The sequence below is a fragment of the Eretmochelys imbricata genome, chromosome 3 (assembly GCF_965152235.1).
Source record: "Eretmochelys imbricata isolate rEreImb1 chromosome 3, rEreImb1.hap1, whole genome shotgun sequence".
NCBI lineage: Eukaryota > Metazoa > Chordata > Testudines > Cheloniidae > Eretmochelys > Eretmochelys imbricata.
In genome coordinates, this window is record NC_135574.1 from 181,462,233 (window position 1) to 181,483,385 (window position 21,153).

The following is a 21,153-nucleotide window of genomic DNA, read 5'->3' on the forward strand; positions in this document are numbered from 1 at the left end:
TTTCCCCTCTAAGGTGGGGCTCTGGAGACACTGGCCAGAGGGAGAGCCCCTGGGAATAGCAAAGTTCCATTATCACATTGCTGCCATGGATGCTGACTAGGGTCAGGAAGCTGAGGGGACGCACACCATCCTGAGTGGAGGCACAGCTCGATGCATGCCCTTGCCTTCAGGCAGCTTCCCCATGTCCATGCACATCTCAGGTGAACAGTAGGTTTGGAGGACCGAACTCCTTATTAATTTTGTAGTGGGGCAAACATACCACCGCCACCTTTCAAGAGAAAGATCTTTACCAAGGTTCCATTTTCTACACAGGAAAGAGAAGATCTAGTCCTGTCTTTTCTTAAAACTGGCATCAGTTAAAAAACCTCAGGTGTATGTAAATTAGAGTCAGTTCTTATTCATATATCTGGTTATGAGTATTCTCTGTGGACCACAAATATTGATTCTGTTGGTTACTGTCAAGGTTCCTCCCCCACTCTGAACTCTAGGGTACAGATGTGGGGACCTGCATGAAAAACCTCCTAAGCTTATCTTTACCAGCTTAGGTCAAAACTTCCCCAAGGTACAAAATATTCCACCCGTTGTCCTTGGACTGGCCGCTACCACCACCAAACTAATACTGGTTACTGGGGAAGAGCTGTTTGGACGCGTCCTTCCCCCCAAAATACTTCCCAAAACCTTGCACCCCATTTCCTGGACAAGGTTTGGTAAAAAGCCTCACCAATTTGCCTAGATGACTACAGACCCAGACCCTTGGATCTTAAGAACAATGAACAATCCTCCCAACACTTGCACCCCCCCTTTCCTGGGAAATGTTGGATAAAAAGCCTCACCAATTTGCATAGGTGACCACAGACCCAAACCCTTGGATCTGAGAACAATGAAAAAGCATTCAGTTTTTTACAAGAAGACTTTTAATAAAAAATAGAAGTAAATAGAAATAAAGAAATCCCCCCTGTAAAATCAGGATGGTAGATATCTTACAGGGTAATTAGATTCAAAAACATAGAGAACCCCTCTAGGCAAAACCTTAAGTTACAAAAAAGATACACAGACAGAAATAGTTATTCTATTCAGCACAATTCTTTTCTCAGCCATTTAAAGGAATCATAATCTAACACATACCTAGCTAGATTACTTACTAAAAGTTCTAAGACTCCATTCCTGGTCTATCCCCAGCAAAGACCAGCATACAGACAGACACAGACCCCTTGTTTCTCTCCCTCCTCCCAGCTTTTGAAAGTCTCTTGTCTCCTCATTGGTCATTTTGGTCAGGTGCCAGCGAGGTTACCTTTAGCTTCTTAACCCTTTACAGGTGAGAGGAGCTTTCCCCTGGCCAGGAGGGATTTCAAAGGGGTTTACCCTTCCCTTTATTTTTATGACAGTTACCCTTTTGTCCTGGATTCAATCTTGGTGTGGTTGGCAAGTGTGAAGTTAGATGAGGAAATTTTTTTTTCCAAATTGATTCAAAGTGGAAGAATATTCTGCTATTGTATTTTAGCTAAGGGAAGAAGTAGGTAAAAGATGGGGAAAAAATTTTATTGGGTCTAATCTGCTTCAATCATCTCATGTGTGTCTGCTGGCACAGTATTATATCTGAAGCTCAAATCCAAAGACACAGCTTGGACTGCCTTCTCATATCTATATAGATATAGATAGATATATAGATATAGATAGATATATAGAAATATATATCAGTATAGGGAGAAAATACAAAGACATGGGAAGACCAGTTCCTCCTGTTTAATCGTCATCGTTAAAGCTCTGATTACAGCATAATAATTTGCAAAAAGAAAAGGAGTACTTGTGGCACCTTAGAGACTAACCAATTTATTTGAGCATGAGCTTTCGTGAGCTACAGCTCACTTCATCGGATGGTTTTACATTTTAAATGTAATTTAATTTAATTTGGTTTAATTTGGATGGTTTTACAGGCAAGAATTGCATTTCTCAAAATCCCACAGTATGTCAAGAATTATTTAAAATGCACCCATGTGATGTGATAGATTGGGCTATGCTTTGTGCCTCAGGATTGATGAAATGTTTCCTCTAAATAAATCTCGCACTTCTAGTTGCAGTGACATGAATAATAGAACATAAAGGTGTGAAGGAAATGGTCAATTTGAGTGATATGAAAAGAAGGTATGCTTCATTTAGTCTTGGAAAATAAAGCACAGTTCAAAATGCAGTTGTCACTCTTGAACTGTCATATAGCATTACTATTATATAAACCTCCTGATGGTGGGATTTTAGGGTCATTTAGTGATTTGCACATTTTGTTTCAGTATATCTTTATAGCCATTGGAAAGTCATCAGGAAGCACTGAATTTCCTAATGTTAGAACATTGCAGTTCATTTTGATGTGAAATTCTGAACCATTTGAAATCTATGTATTCTGACATGTGACGGTGGCAAAAATCAGCAAAACATGGTTGCTGAGAGAAAAAGAGACCACAGTTTACAAAACAGTATCTGTCATTTCAGCTTCATCGCTGATGTTAAATGCTAAGTTACCAGTACCAGTCATTTTAGAGAAATTTGTTTTTCTCCCTTTTAAAAATATCACCTGGTATCTCTCTGCTGGTGCTGCAGTAGCCTTTACAATTTTTCCCAGTGGTGCTGTTTACACTTCAATATGAGCTTTAACCTTTAACCTGTTGAAAAGAAAAGTATGCTTGAGTTTCTATAGTAAATATATAAGTGGTCAGCAGGATAAAAATTACATTTACGTAGAAAATGCAATGTAACTTCAGAAAAAAGGCAGCTTGATACCAAATACCATTTTGATTCTTGAGTTCATTTCAAGTTGGACTTAGCTACTGTGCAATCATAATCTCTGCAAGGTTACTTTATTACTTAGAACACATGTTTTGAAGTGGCAGTCAAAAAGATAAGGGCTTAGGGTTAAAAGACTTTCAGACATAATAATTCTTAATCAAAATCTCATTTAGAATAAAACAGCACCTGGATTCACCAAGCCAGTAAAGTAGCATGATTCTCTTTCAGAGGACAGGAACAGCTCTTGACAGTGATTTATGCTCTTTTCTGCTTACAATGTCCAAGTTTATTATCTAACCTGACACGCATATGTACATATAACAAGTGAGCTCTCAGCACCTGCTACATTCACCATACTGAATTTATCCTTGTTGCTTCCCCTAAATGTTGCCAAGGAAGGAACGAAACATAGTCCCTTGACACACAACAGCTAGATGTAGTCTACATGATTTCAGCCCAAGCTAGGTATATGTGTAGACTCTGTAGCAGAATTAATTAAGAATTGAATTTGATTGTTATCCAGCCTTGCTTTTTACTTAACATATGACACAGTCTTACAGGTAAACAAGTAATCATTTTATTTCTGGATTATTTGACATTTCAGAGACTATTTCTCTGTATACATGGAACTAACACTGTACATGATATGTATTACCCCAATAGCTGTGACTACTAACATCTTCTAATGGGCAGAATAATTTAAATTTTTCTGTGAAACCTATACGTACCTTCTCCTGAACAAGAAACATACAGTACTGTTTGAAAAGTACATTGCCTGAATGCTATAGCCCTAAGCATCATGAAAAGGTCAGTGCAGAATAAACCAGAAAATGATAACCTTTCAGTGGGTTTTTGAATCATCCTCTACAATTTAATAGCGAAATCATGTCTTAGCTAGAGAATTTTGTACGGTGGTTTTAAAAAATAAACCTGTAGAAATGTATATAAATTAAATTTGATAGACTAGTTTCTATAGAATCCTGTTAATTTCATCACTATTAAATTCTATGGGACTTTTTTATGAGTTTTTTTTTTACCTATTCCCAGTAAATGTTATTTAAACTACTGTATTTATTTATTTATTGGTATACTCTAACATTTGTATATTTTTATTTTACAAATATCTTAATTTTGAACTGTTAAATGATATAATTTAGTGGAAGAGTTTTAAACTCATTTTATTGTTTTTGTGAAAACACTGTAATATGAGTGGAAATATTTTCTTAGACTATTTTTTCCCTTTAAAGCTTGTTAAAAAGTGTCTGAGCTCATTATGGCAAGGGATATAGTTCTGTAAAAACTACTTTGTGTGAAACCTTGACCTCACTGAAATCAATGAAGTTTATATCTTAGTGGCAGCATGAGTACAAAGTCATATGGAGCTGTTTGTTAAGAATTAAATAGCCCTATTGACTACAATGTAGTTAATAGTCCGTAACCCTATCTAGATGAGATGAATGCAGGTTAATGTGCCCCTGATTTGCACACTTTGTTACTGGAAATCTAATGAATCATTTTAAAATAGATGCATATATGAGAGTAGTGTAGATGCTCTTTAGCTGTGATTTTCACTCTTTCTAGAAAACACCTCACAAACATGTGGCCTGACTCTGAATTCATTGACCCTGGCTTAACATAGGGATAACTTCACTGAAGTCAGTGAACTTGAGGTGTGTTCTGTCAGAAGAGATCCCATGAGTATTGTCAGGGTTCCCTCCCCACTCTGAACTCTAGGGTACAGATGTGGGGACCCCCATGAAAGACCCCCTAAGCTTATTTCTACCAGCTTAGGGTAAAACTTCCCCAAGGCACAAAGTCTTTGCCCTTGGATTAGGTAAAACGCTGCCACCACGAAGTGATTTAACAAACAATCAGGGAAAGGACCACTTGGAGTTCCTATTTCCCCAAAATATCTCCCCAAACCCGTATACCCCCTTTCCTGGGGAGGCTTGAGAATAAACAAGATGAGCACAAACCAGCCTTGGATTTTTAAGACCCAAAAAACCCAATCAGAAAAACAGAACTTTATTAGAAGAACAAAAAAAGAGAACTATTAAAAAACAGAACTTTATTAGAAGAACAAAAAAAGAGAAGAGAACAACTCTGTAAGATCAGAATGGAAGATAATCTTACAGGCAGTTAGATTCAAAACATAGAGAATCCCTCTAGGCAAAATCTTAAGTTTACAAAAAGACACAAAAACAGGAATACACATTTCCTCCAGCATAGCGAATTTCACAAGCCAAAAACAAAGAAAACCTAACGCATTTTCTAGCTAGATTACTTACTAACTTTACAGGAGTTGGAGGGCTTGCGTCCTTGATCTGTTCCTGGCAAAGGTATCACACAGACAGACAAAAGCCTTTTCCCCCACCTCCAGATTTGAAAGTATCTTGTCCCCTCATTGGTCATTTTGGGTCAGGTGCCAGCCAGGTTATCTGAGCTTCTTAACCCTTTACAGGTAAAAGGACTTTGCCTCTGGCCAGGAGGGATTTTATAGCACTGTATACAGAAAAGTGGTTACCCTTCCCTTTATATTTATGACAAGTATACATTTGAAAAAAGAATAAACTGTTTACTCTGCACTTTTTTCCAATGGAATTGTCAAGTAGGGAATGGTATTGCCAAATTACATGTGACATTTAATATAATTTATTTTGTAATTATGAATATAACTAAGTTTAATTTCCTACTTTTTTTGCAAATGAATCGATACTATTTCAAAAGACATTTGGGGTTTGATTTTCAGTGCTGATGCGCACAAGCAAGGAGTTCAGTCTTGATTTATGAAATGTACAAGGTGTATTAAGTGAACTTAAAGGGCAATATCCTCAACTGGTGTAAGTGAGTGGATTCTGGTGGAATGGCTGGGAAATAGTCTATGGTGAAGCAAATAGTGGTATGAATTGTACATTGGGTGTTAGTTGGTCAGATAATGGGGTGTAAGTGGTAAAACAAAGTAATTTGCACTGATTTGCATTCTGTCAGTTTGTGATCAATGACACCACTAGTACAGTTTACACCTGTTTTATGTTACACCCAACATGTCACTTGGGAAGCCTCTGGTGTCTCTGTATAATTATGAGGTGGAGAAACCTTGTTATGGGTTGAGTTAAAACCCCATTGAGACTGATAGGTGTGAACTCACCCTCCAGTTAACATGAGTGTAAGCATAAAACAAAAAGTTTTATGTAAACCAGCTCAGGAGTTTTTGGCTGAATATTGTTGTGTCTAAGTGTGTGTGGGAAGGGAAGAGAGATCACACAGAAATGAGGACAGACTTGAACAAAGTGAGAGAGGGAGAGGCAAGAAAGCCAGGCAGAAGCCTGTAGGTACAGTGTGACCCTGGATAAGGCTGGAGAGAGCATTTGGGTCTGGTTTTGGCAAAAGAGACTTTAAGGCTGTAAGCTAAGAAACTGCTCCTTTTGTTCTTAGTTCTGTCTGCATTCAAAGAGACAGGACTTTTACTCCTGGGGAAATTCTGTGCTAGTCCCGGCTGGGCTGGGGAAGATGGAACTTCCTCTTCCCCTGCACGGCATCCAGGGCCATGTCAGACCCATCCCCAGATTTCTCCCCAGGCTTTAGGAAGCTCTAAAAACTCTCCCACCCACACTTCCTGCACCCATCGCTCCTCAGCTGCAGGGGAAGGAATCACTGTACAGAGAGCTTGTCCCCCATCTGCCCAGCTCCCGTGCATCCAGACCCTCTCATACCCAGACCCTCTCACTGAGTCTCACGTCCCTCGCACCCAGGGCCCCCCCACCGATGAGCCCCCACTCCAGGGGCACCTGGACCACACCGATGAGCCACCTGCACCTGGATCCCCACCCTACCGAGCCCCAACCAGCTGAACTTGGATCCCCACCCCACTGAGCCCCACTCCTCCTGCATTTGGACCCCCCCACTGAGCCCCTCACACCAATACCCCACGGCCAAGCTCTATCTACCCTCCAACCCCATCTCCCACTGAGCCCCACCCACCTTCACGTGGACCCCCATACCATTGCACCCATAACCCCCCAACAAGCCCGTGTGCATCCAGAACCCCCCCACCTGGATCCCCCACTGAGCTGCCTGCACCCAGATTGCCCCACACAAACACCTCTCCCCCTACACTAAACCCCTCCACACTTGCATCCTGCCTTGCTGAGCCTGCCTGCCCATACCGGGTGCACCTGGCATGGAGGGGTGGGGCCCTGGGTGTTTCTGTGACAGGCCTTGTCCTTACGCTGTGACAGGGTTTGGTGTAGTCTGATCGCTGAATCCATGTCCGGATAGGAGGGGATCTGCAGAGTGATCTCCCACCTCTGTGCAGCCAGTGGCCTGTGCTCCCCAATGCCATGTTGGAGCCTCCACATTTGTTTGACAAATAAAATTTGCAGAATTTTACAGAATTTTAAAATATTGTGCACAGAATTTTTAATTTTTTGGCACAGATTTTTTTTGGCGCAGAATGCCCTCAGGAGTAAGTAACTTTGTACATTCCTTGTAAATAAACAAGATTATATCAAAGAAAATACCTGTCTCTGTCAGTTTCTGCTTCCAACTGGACCATTATGAGTTTTGTCAAGCTGCTTGGGTCAAAAAGAGGCAACAGTATAGTTTGGCTCTGTGTGCTGTAGCCTAGTTTTGCATGTAGCTTTTTAGAGAAAACATGTTAATCTAAGAAAAAGGACCCTTTATTCATATATGTACAATATATGACAGCTGTATGAGGTATTGTCTGCATGCTGTCATTCAACACTAAGGTAGGAGAAGGGGAAGGATTGGTGGATCTTCCTCTACTAGGTCCATAGACCCTCACAGGTGTAAGACCAGGAATTTTAATATTGAAAATGCAGAAAAGGAGTGTAATTTTCACTAGATTTTCAGTGGGATTCATTCTGGAGGACATGTAGAGTTTTAGGGCTTTGTGGCTCTACTGCAGCCTCAGGGCTTCTACAGCAGCTATAGCATGGCTTGTGGGAGCATTTCTCTCTCTCTCTCTCTCTCTCTCACACACACACACCAGGACCTGCCAAAACCTACATACACGTCCTGACTGTGCATTGTTTTCCAGGCTTGAATAACAAATTTTTCCCAGAAAGGAAAGAAGCAGAGGTCTGAATAAATCCACATTGAGTGGTGTTAATGATAGGGATTGTAAAAGACCAGGGAAAAAATCTTTACTTCATGAAAACATCCTTTAAACTTCAAGGTATTAGAGTTAAATAATTACAGTTTGGAGGTAGAGCATCCTTTTAGTCTGTGAACAGTACATGATTCAAAGGAAAATTAAAGTTACAGCAAAAAAAATTAAACTAGTCATTCTAGCCAATGTGCATTACCAAGGTCACCATAACAGTCAAACTGATTATGCATAAATATCCCACTGTTGTTTGGAAAGCCTGAAATTTCTCCTTTCTGTAAATGTAGAGTGTGGCTGATCTCTTATTTATTAGTTTAACAACGGGAAGTGGGTCGGGGTGCAAAGATATTAGAACATATATTTAAAAGATATTGGACAGTGGTACATTATATTTTGCTTATAAAATATGTAGAGTGACTATTTTTCCCTAGTACCCATAAATCCCCCTATAAAATTGAAGTGCATATGACTGATTTCAAAATAGATATTTCCTGATGTCTCAACTCCCCAAGCTTCTGGTGTGAAGAAATGGGTGAGCACATTCAAAATGTATGTAACAAATATAAACAAATGTATGTGAAGACATGGTCAGCTGTGCATGACGTTCTCTTTCTATGATGCCCCTTTAAATTGATAAGAATTTTGCTGTGTGCACTGGAAAGGGCAAAAATGAGATATGTAAGCTTATACACTACGGATAAAAAAACAAAACAAAAAACAGGTGAGGTAATGTTTTGCAAGTATCTGAGAAGCAAAGCAGCACCAGAGGGGGAAAAAAAGCTTTGGTTGCATGTTATACCTGGCCTTGTTATCTCTCTCTATCTCCGCTCACATCCACACAACAGATGTTCCCTTCTTTAACTCTCCTTATATGTTTATATTTTCTTCATCAATCAATTTATTTTCTTCTTTATTTTCTAAAAATCTTCTGACCTTGTTAGTCTATTGAACACTTCTGGTTCAGTGAGGATAGATGGTCTATATAGCCTTTCTTTCCCCAGTTCCTCCAACCTATCTTTGCTATTTGATGTAGCAGCAAAATCTCTCAGTAAGTTGTTTGGCTCAGGCTGCAGTTTCATATTGAATTTTAGCAAAGCCAAGCTAACTACTAATGTTATGAATTTCCCTCCAGCTCTCCTGTTTCCCTTTGAAAACATTAGCCTTCTCTTTCATCAATAAGAAAGCAAAGCTGAATGATATTCCAGGCTATATTTTCGTAAAAAGTCTGTGTCTGTGGACAGGCCATTGATAATGGAAATGGAGTTGCTATATAGACATATAGATATCTTTCTAAACAAATTTCCATGTGAAAATCCCATTGGTGTGTACAAACTGTACATGAAAATTTAGAGGGTACTCTATTATTGTATTATTTTCTTAATATTATATTTTTCATAATTTTGATGTGAGTTTAGTTCTTATGTAAGTTTCTGAACTGGCATTCTGGAGAGTGAAGTCCTCTCTGTTTGTCCATACAGCAAGTACTCCAAGGTGCCATGAACCACACCTTGAAGGCTCTCTTGTAAATGTTGAAGGCTCTCCTGTAAATGTTCTTGTGTTTCAAAAAAAAAAAAGGGGGGGGGGTGTTTTCTCCTATCCCTTTTTTTCCTTTGTCCCCCCTTTTCTCCTTTCTGGAGGGAAAAGAGGGAGAGAAAGGGGAAAAAACAGAAATTCAAAATCTTCTTGGTTTTTGAAAACTAAACAGATTTTTTTGTTTCAGTTCTTTATCGAAAAACAAAAAAATGCTTAGGGAAAATTTTTAAAAACTTTTTTTCATAGAATAATCCCAATTACTATATTTTTTACCTGCTCTAGTGTTAGGTTTGATGTGTGGTAGTCTTCTTGTGATCTGATCATATGTACAGTGGCAACTAGAAGGAGACCAGATTTTGGGGGGGATTTTTTAAATTTTGCCCTTGAAGTTTGTTAACTCTTTGTTGCGATAACAAGGGAAACAAAGCCATCAGCAGCAAACTCATTACCTGTCATTTGTATATTGCTGGTATAAAGATACAGGTGGATCCTCTTAGTTTTTTTACAGACTATATATTTGTTCCTGTTTTCTCAAAGGAAAAAAAAGGGGAATGTTTCCTCATTGGGATGCACTGTCCAGCATTAGCAGTGTCTCAGCAATTCAGGCTAATTTGAACTCCAGTGGGTGGGCTTCCTGCATTATGGTGCAGCCCAAGGGTGCATTCCAGGCAGCTGTAGCATGTCAGTATGTAGTTCTCTTCTTTGGAGACAAGAATGTGATAGAAGTGTCAAAAGCCAACACTAGAAATATCACTGGTTCATTTTTCAAAGGGACATTATTCCTGGTGTCTCATGTACTGTGAGGAGTCACCTTGTGTAGAGGCACCAGGATTCAGGGGAAAAAAAACAGTACCCAACCCATGTGAGTAGAGGGGAGAAGCCATTCCAAGGGCAGGTCTATATTTAAAATGTGCCACCGTAGCACTTAAGTGAAGATATTCCCATCAGCATGGTTAATCCACCCCTGCGAGAGGCAGTAGCTTCTCTCACCGACATAACGCTATTTATGCCAGGGGTTAGGTCAGTATAACTACGTTGCTCAGGGGTGTGAAATTTTCATACCCCTGAGCAATGTAGTTATACCAATATAAGTGTGTAGTATAGACCTGGCCCAAATAGAAAGCACCAGGGAGGAGGCTTAAGCCACCCCTGAATACTTCTGTGATACATTAATAAAAATATCATGCATTGATATAGAACTTTCCTTCCAGAAGCATTCTCAAGTGCCTTAACATGTTGTTCAGAACACAAATCGACTGATCATACAATGAGTTTCACCTTTTATCTTTTGTATATTTGGGAAACTGCCTCTCAGAGAGTAAAGAATTCCATGCATTGGGGATACAGTTCAGCAAGGCACTTACACAGATGCCTAACTTCAGTGGGAATCCTCATATGTGGGACTCCTCATGTGTTTAAAATTAGGCACATGCTACAGTACATTGCTGAACAGTACCTTACTTGAGTAACTGGTTAGACTCAGGGCCAGTATCTCTGTCAAAGAACTGCTCCCCTTTTCTGCAAAGTTCAAAAAAGAGGAAAGGAATTCACCAATTCCCCTAGAGCCACAAGAAGGGGAGGGAAAGTGGTGGTTCAGTGACATGCTCCTTCCTGCAAGGCTGCAGAAGCTCCTCTGCAGAAACACTCTAGTACTCAGGGCTTCATTTTTCCCCCTCAGTCTCCAAGCAGCAGCTCTTCTAGACCACATATATAAGTCACCTGCATGCCATGACTTTCAAGCAACTCTTTAGCTTCTGAACATTCTCTTAGAAAAGACTCCGGGGTTTGTAAACTTTATGTATTTTCCACACAATAGATAAGAATATGTAGTATGTATATGTTAAGCAGTGACTAAATGGATTTGATAAATTGTATATCTGGTTTTCACAAGCAATGAAGGTCAGTTAAAGAGACACCAAGATTCAATTGCCTACTAGATTCAAAGTCACTGAATACTACGAAGAGAGCATATCATCGTTCTTATCCTTTGGAAAAAAGAACAGCGTAGCACAATCCCCAATGTATTAAAAATACAGTTATTCAGAGAAAAAAGTTGTATTTTGGGACTGGATTTATAGTCATTATGCAAATGTAATTACACTATTCTGTGCAGAGAACACATTTAAAAGGAGAAAATAGCAATGATCCTATTCAGGGGCTACACTAGTGAATACTTTTTCTAGAAAGAATGCAGTATAAACTGCCAGACCATTATTAGGATTGTTTTATTGTAATTTGTAAACTTGCTTAAACTGAATATGTCTGTCTCTCAGTGCTGTTTTAATTACAGGAAAAAATGGCAAAGCTTAGTGAAAATGCTAATGCTACAAAACAGCAATTTTCTTTGTGCCAATAGGAAATAATTTAGGGGTTATTCTCCAAGGGAGAAATTCACCATTTGCAAAGAGCCAGACAAGTCCCATGCACCATGCAAATCCCACTTAATCCCTCAAAATAAGGTTTAAATGGGGTTTAAGTGCTGGATAGTCCATATGCTGGCTGGCTGCACAAGGATCAACTCAACCCATAACCCTTAATAGCATTATTGCAAGTTACTAGTATAAAATCCAATGGAACAATGTGAAATTGTTTGTTTATTATATTTATTCCATTACATATTCAAAAACAAAGAAGGATTTTGTTGTATTAAATGTAGTTGGCTGTTTGAAACAATTCCCTTCAGCAACGGACACCAGTGAGGGTTGGGAATATGTAGGTACATACATATTCGTAACTGAAGCACCCACCCATTGGGCTTTGATTGTTGTCCTTCATTCTTTGGTGTTATGGTATACGGCTGTTGGTGTCACTGGCCCCACAAATATTCAGTAATGTTTTCTCACATCCTTCTACCAGGAACTGTTTTTCTGTAGTTATTGTTGGCTTTGAACTGCAGCACACAGGGCTCCCTCCAACACACAGATTAGGGCTAGAGATTTCAGAGAGCTTTTTTTGATGTCTACCATCTGAAGCTAAGACAGAATGCAGTGACTTGTCTTCATGAAGGCCTGGAGCCTCTGTCTTGGTAGTGCATGGGTTGAGTACAAGATTCCCTTCTTACAGGAGGCTCACTAACTCACCGCAGTCAAGTGCTTTTTCTCAAAGTAGTATTATGTAACAGAAAATGAAGGAAGAAATATTAAAGGGGAGCTTATCAAAGATGAATGGCAGTTAGGAGCCCAGCTTCCAATGATCTTTCAACAGGAGTTGTGTGTTTAACTGCATTCTGTGCCTCTGAAAAGCTCTTTTTAAGTTAAAACCTTCCACTGGATCTCCAGTGCATCTTGTCTTATTTGTGTCTGCCTTTTAGACTGCAAGCTCCTCACATCTGGTACTGTCTTTATATTTTATTTTAAAGAGCACTAAACATGTAATTTAGAAACAATATTCATAATAATATAAATCAGAAAATTAATAGCAGACTGCAACATACATGTAAAATAACTCAAATATGCAAAGCATCTTTGGAGCTCAATTACACATTTCTGACTTTCATCTTTGTTTTACATATATGTATATGAAATTGTAATGAAGTTGTGGTCTATGGCCTCCATCATATCATGTCCTATTCATTTGATTATTTATGCAGTGGCTGCAGCAATATACAGTTAAATATTGAAAAGTTGGTGATATAGACCTGCGTGCAATCTGAGTTGTAAATATTCCTTGCAGACTTGCAGGCTTCAATTTAGCATAAGATCAATTTTGTTTATTTTGTATTGTTTTAATAGTGCAGTAGTATCAGGCAAGGATATATTCAGCTCATTAACAATAAAGGAGAAAATAGTATAACTATGCTGTCAAGAAAATGAAAGTGCATTTAAAGTACATTCTAAGATATTTAATTTGTGCTTTGCATAATGACAGGTTTCAGAGTAGCAGCCGTGTTAGTCTGTATTCGCAAAAAGAAAAGGAGGACTTGTGGCACCTTAGAGACTAACAAATTTATTGGAGCATAAGCTTTCGTGAGCTACAGCTCACTTCATTGGATGCATTCAGTGGAAAATACAGTGGGGAGATTTATATACATAGAGAACATGAAACAATGGGTGTTACCATACACACTGTAACCAGAGTGATCACTTAAGGTGAGCTATTACCAGCACGCGAGGAGGGGGGAAAAAGCCTTTTGTAGTGATAATCAAGGTGGGCCATTTCCAGCAGTTGACAAGAGGAAGTCTGAGGAACAGTGGGGGCTGCTAATAAGTGATGGTCACATAAACACCACCCTATACCGGAAACCTACTGACTACTATTCTTACCTACATGCCTCCAGCTTTCATCCGGACCACCCCACACGATCCATTGTCTACAGCCAAGCTCTATGATACAACCGCATTTGCTCCAACTCCTCAGACAGAAACAAACACCTACAAGATTTCTATCAAGCATTCTTACAACTACAGTACCCACCTGCTGAAGTGAAGAAACAGATTGAGAGAGCCAGAAGAGTACCCAGAAGTTACCTCCTACAGGACAGGACCAAGAAAGAAAATAACAGAACGCCACTAGCCGTCACCTTCAGCCCCCAACTAAAACCTCTCCAACTCATCATCAAGGATCTACAACCTATCCTGAAAGACAACCCATCACTCTCAGAGATCTTGGGAGACAGGCCAGTCCTTGCTTACAGTTAGCCCCCCAACCTGAAGCAAATACTCACCAGCAACCACACACCACACAACAAAAACAACTAATTCAGGAACCTATCCTTGCAACAAAGCCCGTTGCCAACTGTGTCCACATATCTATTCAGGAGACACCATCATAGGGCCTAATCACATCAGCCATGCTATCAGAGGCTTGTTCACCTGCACATCTACCAATGTGATATATGCCATCATGTGCCAGCAATGCCCCTCTGCCACGTACATTGGTCAAACTGGACAGTCTCTACGTAAAAAAATAAATGGACACAAATCAGATGTCAAGAATTATAACATTCAAAAACCAGTTGGAGAACACTTCAATCTCTTTGGTCACTTGATTACAGACCTAAAAGTGGCAATTCTTCAACAAAAAAACTTCAAAAAGAGACTCCAGTGAGAGACTGCTGAATTGGAATTAATTTGCAAACTGGATACGATTAACTTAGGCTTGAATAAAGACTGGGAGTTGATGGGTCATTACACAAAGTAAAACTATTTCCCCATGTTTATTCCCTTCCTCCCGACCCCGCACTGTTCCTCAGACGTTCTTGTCAACTGCTGGAAATGGCCCATCTTGATTATCACTACAAAAGTTCCCCTCCCCCCCGCGCTCTCCTGCTGGTAATAGTTCACCTTAAGTGATCACTCTTATTACAGTGTGTATGGTAACACCCACTGTTTCATGTTCTCTGTTTATAAATCTCCCCACTGTATTTTCCACTGAATGCATCTGATGAAGTGAGCTGTAGCTCACGAAAGCTTATGCTCAAATAAATGTGTTAGTCTCTAAGGCGCCACAAGTCCTCCTTTTCTTAATTTGTGCTGTTCCTCTGCATTGTCCTAGTTTTTAGTTCTCTGTTATAGATGATTTTTTAAAATAGACATAGAATAATTATCCTGGCTTGCTGCTTTCAATTACATAAATGTCATATTTATACAGTATTGTATAAAACCCATTAATATTGCAAAATTTCAAAATGAATTTATTAAAAATGAAGTCTTGCAAGAGGGGGGAAGCCTATTGTCTCATTTACACCTGTACAAGTCGGATGCAACTCCACCAAAGTCCATAGAATTGGTCCAGATTTATCCTGGTGAAATTGAGATCCTGATGTGGTCCTTTATGTTCCTTTTGGGTTTACAGACACAGAGATGTGTTCGGTTTTGAAAGGAATAGCTGCTTCTAGTGTTTCATATAAGGGTGGATGACTTTCTGGTACATTGAACACACGTTACTTGGCTTAATACAGGGGTAACTGAGTGAAATTTTTATGGTGTGTGTTACAGAGGAGGTCAGAGTAGATAATCTAATGGTTTCCTCTAGTTTTATAATCAACAAATATTGTTTCAGGAAGTGTGTGCCACCTTCTCACTGTTTGCTGGTGTTAGAGATTTAGGGCTAAATTCACTCCTAAGTTAGGCTGGTTTAATGACAAAAACAGACCTCTGGGGTGAAACCCAAGAGCAGAAGAGAGAGATTGTGATGATGCAAAGTAACCACAGCATCCCGACCTGCAGAAGAGAAGTCTGGCCCCCAAACTGGGCAGCACAGGATAGAAAGAAGATGTGGTCGGGATGGGATAGAGCTATGTGACTAACTGATTTTTCAGTTTGTTGGCACTTTCAAAAAATAGAAAAATAAAATCATTTTAGTTGAACAAAATGTTTCATTTTGATTATGAGGTATATAGGCAAGTAAATAAAATTAAAGTAAATATACTAATAAAAAGTTATTTAGAATTGAATTTTCCAAATACATCATTTTGATTTTTCAGAACTTTTTAGGTTCATTTTTTACTTAAACAGTTTGGTGAAATTGATATGAATTCACTAAATGTTTCAGGCAACCCAAATATGCATTTTTGGGGCAAAAAAAAATTCAAAGATTTCACCCCACTCTGCTGAGGGATGCGCTGATTCAGAACATCTCTCCTACAACCTCCTATTGGCTGCATTAAGCCCTGCAGAACCCAAAGCTGCCCTCTGCTTCTAAGACTCCTGAGAGAAGCTAAAAGTGGATAAGTCTCCTATTCTTCTTTTTTGGGTAAATCTGCCTGCGGCTAGGCAGCTGTCACTGGTACAGAAGGATATGCAGTTTGCAGCAATGAGAGTGCACCAGATCTTTAGGGCTTAGTTAGGGCAAAATAGCAGAGATGATTTGCTGAAAAGAAGGAAAAAATAGCTGCACCATTTCTTTGTTTTCATTCCACTACATAAAAATAATCTCGTGTAGCTCTTTATTTTCTTGAAAGCCGCTTTGTACTTAACAGCCCTTGGTGTTTGTCAAATTCTTTGTTTTCTGTGGATATTCCCTGCTGGCTCACCCAGAAGCTAGTTAAATTATGGGGATTATTCAGAGCTGCATTGGACAATAAAATTGTCTATTGACGAGTGGTACTCTAATTACTTGTCTCTTAGCATGAAAGAGAAATAAAAATATTTGATAGTAACCAATGCAGAAGACATATAGGGTGTTTCTAAAATGCGCATATGTGCATGTGTAGGACATTGTGCATGAGACTTGTAGTTTACAGTTTTTAAGCTTTTTTTACTGCTTACAAAACTGTGACCAGCACAACTAGGCTGTTAGACAGATATTCAGCAAAAGCATGCAAATCCTTTTTTTTCCCTGCAATATCCAGCAGATGTTCTGGAAGGATAACAAAATGATGAGCAATGCCTTTTACCCTCTCTATGTCTCTTGCTAAAGAAATCAAAGTTATTGCTAATTTGTGCTTTAAGTGAATGTGTACTGAGAGAAATGAATATGAATAATCTGTCAGAATGTTAGCTTCAAAAATGGTGAACATCAAAAGATATGGAACCTCTGCACTTATATTCCATGCCTTGATGCTAATTCATTCTGTCAAATTATCTCTGGTCTTTCCACCATACGTTGCACATTATGCAGTCCCCCTCCAGACTGATGGTTTAAAAAAAAAGTGATTTAGTTTGAAAAATTATGTACATTTCATAAGGGAGGGGTTCTAAATAAAAAGTAACAAATTCTAAAGGTAATACTGAAAAAGCACTGATATGGCCTTCAAGCTTTGTCATGAACCTCAGCATCAAGAGAAGAAAAAAATTGTTACCAACTTCTAATGCATCTGTGCATTTACTATCATTTACACCAATTTAACAGTAATACTTCATAAAATCATAGAATCACAGAATATCAGGGTTGGAAGGGACCTCAGGAGGTCATCTAGTCCAACCCCCTGCTCAAAGCAGGACCAATCCTCAACTAAATCATCCCAGACAGGGCTTTGTCAACCTTGACCATAAAAACCTCAAAGGAAGGAGATTCCACCCCCACCCTAGGTAATGCATTCCAGTGCTTCACCACCCTCCTAGTGAAAAAGTTTTCCCTAATATCCAACCTTAAACCTCCCCCACTGCAACTTGAGACCATTACTCCTTGTTCTGTCATCTGCTACCACTGAGAACAGTCTAGATCCATCCTCTTTGGAACCCCCTTTCAGATAGTTGAAAGCAGCTATCAAATCCCCCCTCATTCTTCTGTGCTGCAGACTAAATAATCCCAGTTCCCTCAGCGTCTCCTCATAACTCATGTGTTCCAGTCCCCTAATCATTGTTGTTGCCCTCTGCTGGACGCTTTCCAATTTTTCCACATCCTTCTTGTAGTGTGGGGCCCAAAACTGGACACAGTACTCCAGATGAGGCCTCACTAATGTTGAATAGAAGGGAACAATCACATCCCTCGATCTGCTGGCAATGCCCCTACGTATACATCCCAAAATATCATTGGCCTTCTTGGCAACAAGGGCACACTGTTGACTCATATCCAGTTTCTCGTCCACTTTAACCCCTAGGTCCTTTTCTACAGAACTGTTGCCTAGCCATTCGGTCCTTAGTCTGTAGCAGTGCATGGGAGTCTTCCATCCTAAGTGCAGGAGTTTGCACTTGTCCTTGTTGAACCTCGTCAGATTTCTTTTGGCCCAATCCTCCAATTTGTCTAGGTCCCTCTGTATCCTATCCCTATCCTCCAGCGTATCTACCTGTCCTCCCAGTTTAGTGTCATCTGCAAACTTGCTGAGGGTGCAATCCACACCATCCTCCAGATCATTAATAAAGATGTTAAACAAAACTGGCCCCAGGACCAACCTTTGGGGCACTCCGCTTGATACTGGCTGCCAACTAGACATGGAGCCATTGATCACTACCCATTGAGCCCGATGATCTAGCCACCTTTCTATCCACCTTATAGTCCATTATCCAGCTCATACTTCTTTAACTTGCTGGCAAGAATACTATGGGAGACCGTATCAAAAGCTTTGCTAAAGTCAAGGAATAGCACGTCCACTGCTTTCCCCTCATCCACAGAGCCAGTGATCTCATCATAGAAGGCAATTAGATTAGTCAGGCATGACTTACCCTTGGTGAATCCATGCTGACTGTTCCTGATCATTTTCCTCTCCTCTAAGTGCTTTAGAATTGATTCCTTGAGGACCTGCTCCATGATTTTTTCCAGGGATTGAGGTGAGGCTGACTGGCCTGTAGTTCCCTGGATCCTCCTTCTTCCCTTTTTTAAAGATAGGCACTACATTAGCCTTTTTCCAGTCATCCAGGACCTCCCCCGATCGACATGAGTTTTCAAAGATAATGGCCAATGGCTCTGCAATCACATCCGCCAACTCCTTTAGCACTCTCAGATGCAGCGCATCCGGCCCCATGGACTTGTGCTCATCCAGCCTTTCTAAATAGTCCCAAACCACTTCTTTCTCCACAGAGGGCTGGTCGCCTCCTCCCCATGCTGTGCTGTCCAGTGCAGTAGTCTGGGAGCTGACCTTGTTCGTGAAGACAGAGTCAAGAAAAGCATTGAGTATATTAGCTTTTTCCACATCCTCTGTCACTAGGTTGCCTCCCTCCTTCAGTAAGGGGCCCACACATTCCTTGACTTTCTTCTTGTTGCTAACATACCTGAAGAAACCCTTCTTGTTACTCTTAACATCTCTTGCTAGCTGCAACTCCAAGTGTGATTTGGCCTTCCTGATTTCACTACTGCATGCCTGAGCAATATTTTTATACTCCTCCCTGGTCATTTGTCCAATCTTCCACTTCTTGTAAGCTTCTTTTTTGTATTTAAGATCAGCAAGGATTTCACTGTTAAGCCAAGCTGGTCGCCTGCCATATTTACTATTCTTTCTACACATCAGGGTTGTTTGTTCCTGTAACGTCAATAAGGATTCTTTAAAGTACAGCCAGCTCTCCTAGACTCCATTTCCCCCTCATGTTATTCTCCCAGGGGATCCTGCCCATCAGTTCCCTGAGGGAGTCAAAGTCTGCCTTTCTGAAGTCCAGGGCTGTATTCTGCTGCTCTCCTTTCTTCCTTGTGTCAGGATCCTGAACTCGACCATCTCATGGTCACTGCCTCCCAGGTTCCCCTCCACTTTTGCTTCTCCTACTAATTGTTACCGGTTTGTGAGCAGCAGGTCAAGAAGAGTTCTGCCCCTAGTTGGTTCCTCCAGCACTTGCACCAGGCAGTTGTCCTCTACACTTTCCAAAAACTTCTTGGATTGTCTGTGCACCGCTGTATTTCTCTCCCAGCAGAGAGCAATACTTAAAAAATAAAGACAAAAAAGTACCATTCATCTAATTCTTCAAGTTAATTTCCTGTGAATTTATTCTCGTTTTCTTAATTTGAAGGTCTACAGCCTCAGTATTTGGGCATTTTAGTCTACCTCATATGCAACCAGAGCCTTTGAGATCTGCTGCTTCTTTATATGAACATTTGAAGCTGAGTTTTGAAATCCTAAGGACCTCCACCATGGCTTTCCATTGATTTTGATTGGAATTGGATCTGAATAGTCTTAGGCAGTGGTCTATTTAGAGTCTATATAACAACACAAGGGTCATAAACAAATAATGTGAAATGAACTACCTTAAATTCTGTGCTGGTGTAAACCCTGATGGAGGTCATTGGTAATATACACAACCTCTACTAAGGTAATCAGACCCTAGTAACACAAAGCAGCCAAACCAAAGCTAGAAGGGGGACTGTAAAATTCTCACATACTCCTAGAAGTGGGTGACAATGGCCAGAAAGGAGCTATGACCATAGTAGCTACAGATTTTGTTAATTCAGTTAGTCTGGTGGCAGAGCTGTGGCAGAAGTTAAAGTTGTGCAGTGCTGGCATAAGTGAAGTAGTCCTGTCCCCGAGAGGTGGTAGCTACTGCCAAATGTTGAATTGTTAATGGCAACCTTGGTAGTTAGACAAATACAAATTCTCATTTGCACCCACAAATAACTGTGTCTGAAAAGAAATGGATACAAAAGCAGAGAACAGCGTTTTTAAAAATAAGTGCTGAAATCCTGGCCCCATTAAATCAATGGTAAAATTCCCATTGACTTTGCTGGGGCCAGGATTTCACCCCTGACCCTTAGCACCCAATTCAAGGCCCAATGAGGTCTTTCCTTAGCTTCTGTGAGCTTTGGATCAGGCTCTTAAGCCTCATAATATTCATCACATTCTATTAAAATGTCTCTTTAAATAAAATAAGCTTTAGAAAGAATTTTTACTCATATGAGGTATTTTTCTATGGAGAAATTGCTGAATTTTCAGGAGCTAGAGCATCTTAAAAGGAAAAAAACCGCTATCTTGTTGCTGCCTGACCAATAGTATCAGAGCTGCCCAAGTATCCAGGACCAAGCGCATTTCCCTCTGTGCTGTGTTTCACCTGAGAATGTTAGGCTCTCTTTCAAAATTCACTTTCTTTCCCATAGGTTGTTTTTTCCTCAGGGTTGATTTGAATATAGTTTGGTTTATGTGTCTCTTGCTGTTTGTCTGTTTTCTCTCTGTGGTATAGCCCCCTTCATTTCAAACGTTACTTTTGGCAGGGAGGCAGGTGAGCAGCTTCATGCATTGCAGATGCCAGTAGTCTTATTGATGAATCAGCCTAGCAATATCATAGCCGTCCAGTAAACTAGAGGTTGATATCCAGAGCAGGATGTGCACTGCTGCATGTGAATTCCTACATTAGTTTTGCAGTCCACCACCCGGGCTATAATCAGAGCACCGTGTTAATTAGCTAACAGTTACCCTA

The 21,153-nt window shown here is 40.1% G+C and overlaps 1 protein-coding gene across 27 annotated transcripts in view; it reads left to right on the forward strand.

Moving 5' to 3' along the window:
- Positions 1-21,153, forward strand: part of NRXN1 (neurexin 1) — a 1,233,750-nt gene that overhangs the window by 1,129,105 nt on the left and 83,492 nt on the right. The window lies entirely within an intron of this gene.